The following is a 10000-nucleotide window of genomic DNA, read 5'->3' on the forward strand; positions in this document are numbered from 1 at the left end:
TATACAAATTTAGCCCGAGTGTTCAAGATCTCGCCTAATAGTGAAATAGATTATTTGTTTGAAAAAACATATTTTGCACGGAAAGTACATTAATCCATTAATTATTCCAGAATATGAAGAACTTGAAGCACAAAAACTCACTAAAATGAGGCCATTTAGCCTTTAATGAATTAACAACTGTTGATATGCTCTAAAACAAAACGACCAAACTTGTGAACTTTATTGGAAGTACGTACGCTGTATGCGTATTCATATAGATATTATTCGGAAAAAATGCGCTTGTATAAAGATTGCATGGGCAAATATATTTACAGTTTGTTATTTCCCCAAATTTTATTAAAATTCATGCGATATTCACGAACTTATGACATTTTATTCTTTACCAATAAATTTTCACTGTCCTCACTATATATATATATATATATATATATATATATATATATATATATATATATATATATATATATATACATACATACATATCTATATGTATTTATATATATATTTCTTCAAATCAATGAGCTATAACAAGTTTTGAAATAACGACGGAACGTTGATGAATGCATAAATATTTTTTGCTATTTTTACACACACACACACACACACACACACACATATATATATGCATTATATACATCTACATATTATATATCTATATTATATACATGCATATATATAATATAGGTATAATATGTGTATATATATATATTATCTATAATATAAACCTTAATGTCTCTGTCTGTGTCTGGTCACGAATAGGCTCCTATATGGTTGATGATTAAAAAAAACTGATTCCATATAATGATAGCAGATGTATCGAGATACATGAATGGGTATGTTTGATCTGGCAGAACGGTGGTTCATTAAAATTGTGGGGTCTGCGTTCGCCACTGGTCCACAAAGTATGGAAATAAAAAATTAAAAAAAAAAACCGTTTACAAGTGTTTTTGATATAGATGTACATAAGAATACTTTGATAAGTATGTTTTTACTTAAATAGGGATGGTATAATAAAATTGTGGGGTCTGCGTTCATGCCTGGCCCCCATAGAATGGAAATAGGCACAAACTTTAATAAAGACTTTTCAAATCTATCTGTGCAAATATACTTTTATAATTATGTTTCAGTTTGAAGAAATATGGTATAATAAAATTATGGGGTGTTCGTTCGCACCTGACTCCATAGCATGGAAATATATCGCAAAGTTTAACAAGGTTTTTTTAATATAGATCCACAGAATATTGTGATAAGTGTTTCAGTGTGAACAGGTATGGTATAATAAATTATTGGGTCTATCTATATTATTTTTACTTTCATCATATTTTGCTTTGGTTTTAATACCCCCAAATTCGTAGCTATCTCTTTACTACCCTTTCTTTTCATAACCTATCATACTTTCATAAATCAGAGTCCATTTCCTATAGACTGTTTTTGAACCCAGTCAACGACAGGTACTTTTGCTAGTATATATATATATATATATATATATATATATATATATATATATATATATATAGTAAGTTATAAAATATATATAGCGATTAAGCTACACTGAATATTCCGCGTTTCATCCACTCTCGGACTCTTCAGGCTTATGCGCCTAAGCCTGAAGAGTCCTAGAGTGGATGAAACGCGGAATATTCAGTGTAGCTTAATCGCCATATATAGTTTATAACTTATATAACATATATAGTTTATAACTAGCTCTACCTACGTATTGAGCACTTTTGAAGTAAATACTTAAAGTTTACGCATAAATTTATAATTTCATATATTAATTTTATGTGAGTAAATGAAGTAGTTATATATATATATATATATATATATATATATATATATATATATATATATATATATATATATATATATATATATGAAGAGAAGTTATGGTTCTGGCGACATCAACTATTTTCTTTCACAAGGCCTTCTTTAAAGTAAATTGCTCTCCTCCCTCATGAACCCCTCTTTTCAATATTATCAAGATATACTCAATGGGGTTAAGGTCTGGAGAACACGGTTGCCAGGTTATGAAGTTTTCTCCAACGAAACTCATAAATTCAAGGAAGGCTGCAGTCGCTCCAGCAGAAGTTTACGAATATCACAATCTGAAAGGTTTTTACTGCAGCCCTTTTCTTTTTTGGATTTGGTGTTGGTGTTTTTTAGGAATGAAGGCAACGTTTTGGATCTTTTCCAGCTCCATGGCTTAATCTTTGATGGACAATCCTTCAGCGAGTCCAGCAATAATCCTTTGCTTTTCGATAACCTTCAATCGCTTGCTTTTTGGCTTGTAAGAGATCTGCAATAAAGCGATGGACAGTATAAATTACTAGATACTAAATAAAATGCCATAACCTCGTGAATATCGCATGAATTTGAATAAAATTATGAGAAATAACAAACCGTGAAACAGTCATTTTATGATACAATTTTTTTTTGTGACGTATATTTAGTGAAATATTGATATTTTACTAATTTGTAATAAAGCGATGGACAGTATAAATTACTAAATACTAAATAAAATGCCATAACCTCGTGAATATCGCATGAATTTGAATAAAATTATGAGAAATAACTAACCTTGAAACAGTCATTTTATGATACAATTTTTTTTTTGTGACGTATATTTAGTGAAATATTGATATTTTACTAATTTGTAATAAAGCGATTTACACAGTTTATATATAAGATAGTGAATATTTCGCTTTCTAAATAAAGTAAGCTTTTCCTTCCAATTTGTGTATTCTAACTCATTTTTAATCATTAAACAAAGTTTCAACTCAAATTAGAAAGGAGTTAATGGGTTAAAATATCATCTAGATAAACGCTTTCCTTCTCTGTCACTCTCTCTTTCTCCTCTCTCTCATTCGTTCTTAATACTTTTATTAAAACACAATGCCATTATTTTATTAGTCCGCGTTAATTAACAATTACATATTTGTTGTGTTCTGCAAATAACCTCCAGTCGGTTAATTCTTTCATCTTCAGAAACTATTCTGCGCATTCCACGAATATGAAGTCATGTAAAAATTAAATTAGGTATTTCTTGTGAAACTCTTTTTTCAAAATCAATAATCCAATTTCTAATTTTCTGTTTATAAAAGAAATACAAATGCGTATGAGAGTTCTCTTCGCATTGAACAAGCATAAGAATCGCTGACACGTTTTTACGCACAAGCAATGCTTCAGAAACGCGTTTTATTTAATTAGGTTGAAAACCATAATTAATTATGTATACTATGTTTATTAGCGAGAACTAGAGAGAATTCGTTATAAGAAAGTTTTGGCAGAAATAATTAGACATTTACTGTAGACATTAGTTTTACAGGAGAATATCGAAAACATTATATAATTTATAATTAATTGCATGCGCCCTGGACACATATATACAGATCATCGAAACTAAGCAACGATGAGCCTGGCCAGTACCAGATAAGTGACTTTTCGGAAGGTTATGTATCTCGTAGAAATGTACAGGTTGTGCGTGTATGCATTAATTCACTAGGAGAGATACGTCACTAATGTTCGTTTAGACATGCACCCAGGAGAAAGAAAAAACTCTATCGTCTTTCCTTCAAACTATGAACTAAAAATGCGTTTCTGTACATGAATTTAAATTTGAATGTGCACAGACGTTGCATAAGCTGTGAACGATGAAGTGTTATATTAAAGTTCTATCTGAAAAGATATTGAGTCCTTTATATGAACTATTTCTGTTGACATAATTCGGCTTGTATATATTATTTAATTGGAATTCATTATTATTATTATTATTATTATTTATTTATTTATTTATTTATTTATTTATTGCGGACTATTATCCTCATCTTCCTTAGTTGCTGTTTCACGACGTTTTGGCCAACTATTCCTCTTGCCTTTGTCAGGTGGTAACCGCGACGGGATAGGAACTCCGAATCTCCTAACTGCATTCTCAGCAATCTCGGGCCTGTGGCGCAGTGGATAAAGGCGTTGAATCTCTATGGTTTCAGGTGAGAAATGTCTGAAGATAGCGGTTTCAATACTACCCAAAGCCGGCCAGAGGCTTACTTGTCCAAAACGTGGTCAGACAACAACAACTATGGAAGGCAGTAATTGCTGAGAATGCAGTTAGGAGATTCGGAGTTCCTATCCCGTCGCGGTTACCATCTGATGAAGGCCAGAGGAATAGTTGGCCGAAATATCGTGAAACAACAACTAAGAAAGATGAGGATAATAGTCCGCAATAAATAAATTAATTCGACTTGGTTTTCAGTTTCATATTATCTATCTATAATTATATGAAAATCATTTTTGTGTGTAAGTTTTTTTTTCATAGATCCACAACTCTAAGCCTATCTTTTGCAAATTTCACACAAGGCTAATTCATATGTCTGGCAGTGTTCTTAGATATGTTTTGTACAGAAATTCATCCGAAATATCATATCGAAAATCGAAGAAATCCGAACTTAAAAATAGCTTTTCTATATATTTTACAGGCGAATATATTACGTGACACCGGCATAAAGAGGATAACACCATCTTAGCAAATCATTTCTGCTTAAAAAAATTATTATAATCTGGTGATAAAGTTTAGTGGTAGAGCATTCAACTACAGATCGAATGCTTCCCCAGTTCCTGCCCGGTTGTAACTCACAATTTTTCTCATGATGATTTCAATTTACGATAAACATTTAAAATCGCCGCCTAAATATCAGCTGACGTGATATTGTAAAAAAAACACACATGAAAAATGATGAACGACATTATCATTATTATTATTATTTATTTATTTTTTTTTTGCGAATTAGTTCCCCGAGCAAATAATTCCTCGTAATATATAATAATTAATAGATGATTAATTCTATAATAATACATACGCATAAGTTAAGATATCATATTTAAGCGTGATGCACGAGCAGGCAACGCCGTGCTCACAGCTAGTGCATGTGTATAATTATTATATATGATTATATGATATTGCGTTGGATAAATGATACAATGTATTTATGATATAATTACAAGAATTACGTGAGTGGAAAAAGTAATCGAATATTTTACTAAAATGTTAAATGACATCTGCTCTGCTTTTCTCGCAAAAGATAACAAAGTTTGAGGAAAAGAATTCTATACATTTGTATTTGAAAGCTATTCATACTAGTCGCCTGATTACGTTGCATTTCGAAAAAAAATCACAGCTAAAATATATATATGTACATATATAGCCTATAATGTTTAGACAAGCACACATATACACACACGCGCGCGCGCACACACACACACACACACACACACACACACACATATATATATATATATATATGGTGTACGGTCTTTTAAGCACGCGACATTTAATCTCATGTTTTTTTTTAATTACGTGGACACTTTATCACATCGAGACATTTAATCACTAGGGGATTTCCGAAAGCACTTGAAGGGTATTATTTTTTCGCAGTTTTTGGAATCCTTCAAGATGATTCTATATAATCTGTGTATCCATTTTTGCGAACTATTGTCCTCAGTTTCATAGTTGTTGTTTACATTTTTAATATATGTATGTATATGTGTGTGTATGTGTGTGAGGGGGTGGATGCATATGTGTATATGTGTATGGATGTATATGTGCATATGTGTGCGTGTGTGTGTGTGGTATATATGTGTTTTCTGCTCATTTTATTTTATTGAAAATGTACTTATTTTTTCTATTTGGCATCTCTTTCCATTTCTGACTTCTGTATTCCTTTAAATATCCGTCTCATACGATTTACTAACCCTGTATGTATCTCTCAAAATCTCAATCTCTCCACATCTGTTTTCTTTCTCTTTCTTTCTTTGCTTCCTTTTTCCCACCCGATTACTTGTGTTATTGACGAGTGCATTTGAAATGTTGACAATCTAACCGCCTGCTCATTCTACATTGGTTGCTCTTACACCCGACTCTAATGATTTCATTTTTCTTTTAACTCTTACGTTGATCTCTGATTGATCTGATAATCCCTCATACCTTGATCCCTGTTTTATCTCTTGCATAATCCTTCATATCTTCCTAATGACTAGCATTATTGAATTTGACCCGCGTGATGATTCATTGTTTATCGCGTGTTCATGGTTTAAACATTGCAGATTTTATTTATAAAATGAAAATATAAAATTGTCATGATTAATGTTTTTTTTTTGTTTTTTTACATAGTTTTCTTTATTTCCTATTGGATTTTGATTTTATTTGTTTTCTATTTAATGTCGGTTTACATTTTTAATAATGTGTGTTACTGATGATTGACGAGAATCTTTTTTTTTTTTTGCAACAATTATTATTATGCCGTTATCTTTATTGATAAATCAAGACAAATGCGGCTGACCCTTTAAAAATTGACTGGAAAACAGTGGAAAAACCCGACAAAATGAAACGTTTAATTTCTATTCATTTTTAAATGATTTAATGTCTTCCTTGTTTCTCCTGACTATTCACAGTATGAACATTTTTTACAATCCTATTTGTGTTTGTGTTCTGTCAATAGCACATATTTTACTTAAAATAAACCATTGTATTTAAATTAAAACATATTTTACTTACAATAAAAATATTTTACAATCAATGAAACATATTTTATTACCAATGAAGCATTTTATTAACAATGAAACATTTTATTATCACTAAAACATTTTACCATCAATAAAACATATTTTACTATCTATAAAACATATTTTATTATCAATAAAACATATTTTTCTGTCAATAAAACATATTTTACTTACAATAAAACATATTTTACAATCAATGAAACATATTTTATTATCGATGAAACATTTTATGATCAGTAGAACATTTCATTATCAATAAAACATTTTACTATCTATAAAACATATTTTACTATCAAAAACATTTTGCTATCAATAAAACATATTTTATAATCAATGAAACATATTTTATTATCAGAGAAAACAATTTATTATAAATAAAACATATTCTACTATCAATAAAACATGTTTTATTATCAATCAATTAGACGCTTAGTCTACCGATAATCTCTAGTTGATTTCTAAATAAAAATCACTATTGCTATTCGAAATATTGAGTGGTTGTCTATAGTTTTAATTTTTTTTCTTCTTTCTGAAGATGAGGTATGCCTCGAAAATTCGACGAACATAACACAACAATGTTGGAAAATAAATAAGTTGGAATTGAAAAATTTTGAAATCTTTTAGTATTGGTATTATTCTTTTTACATTATCTCGTGGGCAGTGGCGTTTACTTTCTTCAAAACTACATTGTCGTAGTCTACAAACACAAGTTACAGAAAAGAATACTTTACACTATTTCGTTTCTGTATTTTATTTGAATTTCTAAATTGAAACGGACATTGAGGAAAGTACGTATTTAATGGATGCAATGGATTATATGGGAAAGTAAAATTTTATTTAGCAAATCTAAAGCAGATTTTAATTTATGTATTATTACAAATATAGTAATATACTTACTTTCTATTTCATCATTCATTATATATATATATATATATATATATATATATATATATATATATATATATATAGTGTTGGGACGATTAATCGGAATCGGGAATCCAAAAATCGGTATCGGAAAATGTACTTATTTTCCAATGCTAGAAACGATTTTTGAAATTATTTTATACTTTTAATTTTTTTTAAACAAAATCTTCCACTGCTGGTAGCAATAACAAATAATAAATATGTATTGATTTAGTGAAACTAAAATATATGTATCACCTCCACCGCACAAGTATCTTTTTGCGTTTGATAAAAAGCATACACATTTAGCATATGTTTTGACGCTAATCGGGAAAATAACTTTATAGTTAAATGTTTAGAGATTTATAAAGAATCGAAATCGGTAATTGCATCAAAATACAGAATTTAGTACAGAATCGATAATTGTATCGGAATTGGGAAAATTATTGGAATCGTCCCATCACTAATATATATATATACATATATATATATATATATATATATATATATATATATATATATATATATATATATATATAATCTGTGTATGCATGCTGTCCATGCAGAGAATACTCAAGATAATAACAGGACAAATATCAAACCCACATAATTTCCAAATATTGCCAATTTCATAAAAGATAATTAAAAAATTCACTTAATTCAATATACAAAAATATAACTAAACACAAAAAACTGCATTGTTTGGTTTCAAGATTTTAGGCATCAAATTGAATGATTGAGTTACCAACCAAGAAGTCAGAGTTAGCACTGACGAATATCTATTGTCGTAAACAACCTGTAAACACCGCTTAGGCTCGGACATATGCTAAGATTGGCTTTTAGAGAGAATTGCCAACCAAGTTCTCCAATGCACCCCGATTGAAAAGAAGAGGAAGACCTAAAATAAACTACAAACAGACAATTCATGCAGATTTGATTGCAACGGACAGAAGTGGAAGGGAAGCTTTAGATCTACGATGGAATACATTGATTACCTCTTGCGTTGAGGACGCAGAAGTTCCTTAGTCTAATCTTGCTTAGAACCAAATGTCAAAATATATAAAATATAAAAGATTTTAAAATTAAACCATATTTTTAAAGTAAGAGAATTAATTTCTCTTCCCTATGGTGACATAAAACTGCCGGGACACTAGGTTGGCCCAGACGACTGTCGTATTTTGCAGTGAAAATATTGTCTTTTCTAACTTCATTGATTGTGACATTGAAGTAAATGTTTTCATCCGTATGAACTTGATTTCAACTAAATGCAATTAACCAATTAAAATCAAAAGCAATACTCTTGTGCACTTCATTTCCGGTGTTGGATTGTCTGATCCAGAAACGGCTTTAACAAATAAATTTCATTGTGCTTGTTGGGAAGAATAACATCCACTCTCTCCGCCAGGCACGTAATGTACGTACGGGTGCGTATTTGTGTTTATGTGTGTGTGACCAGCATATGTGTAAAAAACATGCTTAATGTATTTCCAATGTTTATTGTTTTTTTTTAATACATCTGAAAACATATTATCGATAATATCAAATGTACCAATCAATCGATTCATCAATATGTATACACATAATTATATTCTAATGTTGCGGCCATATCGACATCATTTGGATATAATCACACAATTTTTATATCGATATAAATATATAGAAATTATCTCGATATCCATATCTTTCTCCCCATATATATATATATATATATATATATATATATATATATATATATATATATATAATATATATATACATATATGTATGTATGTGTGTGCGTGTATGTGCGTGTGTGTATACGTGTGTGTGCGTGCGTGCGTATACATTCGAATATACATATCTATATATAGTGAGAAAGAGAGAGAAAGAGAGAGAAAGAGAGAGAGTAAATAGTGTTTTTAAGGAGCTTTCAGATCTAATCGAACTATTTATGTAATTACTGCATATTATCTATCTATCTATCTATCTATCTATCTATCTATATACATATATGTATGCATGTATATACATTTAATATAAGCATTTATGCAAGAAACCAAAACTAAAAACTAAAATTGATTACACAAAAATCATCAAAAAACGAGAGATTTATTTTGATTTTTCTGAATTTTTGAGATGAGGATTTGTTAATAATATTTGGATTCATCTGACTACTGTTCTCATCTTGAGTCTGATTTTCACAACGTTTCGGTTGATGTAACCTCCACAAGTACCCGTGGCGCAGTGGTTAGAGTACTTGGACAAATCAATTGTAAAAAGTGGTATTCTCCTGAAGGTTGAAGGTTCAATCTTCAGCGTGGGCGACCGCAAAATAAAATTGCGAATTTCTTAGGACCTCTATCCAGTTAAGACCGACGGAACAAGAGCACGCTACCCCCATGAAGTAAATAAAGGGTTCCGCTCGAAATTCCGTCCAAATTCCCGAGTTCGATAGAAACATTCCCGAGTTCGACTAGAAACACCTAAAGAAGGTCGGAGGTTACATCGACCAAAACGTTGTAAAAATCACACTCAAGATGAGAACATTAGTCCGATATATCCA

At 30.2% G+C, this 10000-nt stretch overlaps 1 protein-coding gene across 4 annotated transcripts in view; it reads left to right on the forward strand.

Annotated features, from left to right (window-relative positions):
- Window positions 1-10000, forward strand: part of LOC145254557 (peptidase inhibitor 16-like) — a 398175-nt gene that overhangs the window by 358700 nt on the left and 29475 nt on the right. The gene's annotated exons all lie outside the window — the stretch shown is intronic.

The sequence above is a fragment of the Euprymna scolopes genome, chromosome 30 (genome assembly GCF_053919585.1).
Source record: "Euprymna scolopes isolate OS-2025 chromosome 30, ASM5391958v1, whole genome shotgun sequence".
NCBI classification, from domain to species: domain Eukaryota; kingdom Metazoa; phylum Mollusca; class Cephalopoda; order Sepiida; family Sepiolidae; genus Euprymna; species Euprymna scolopes.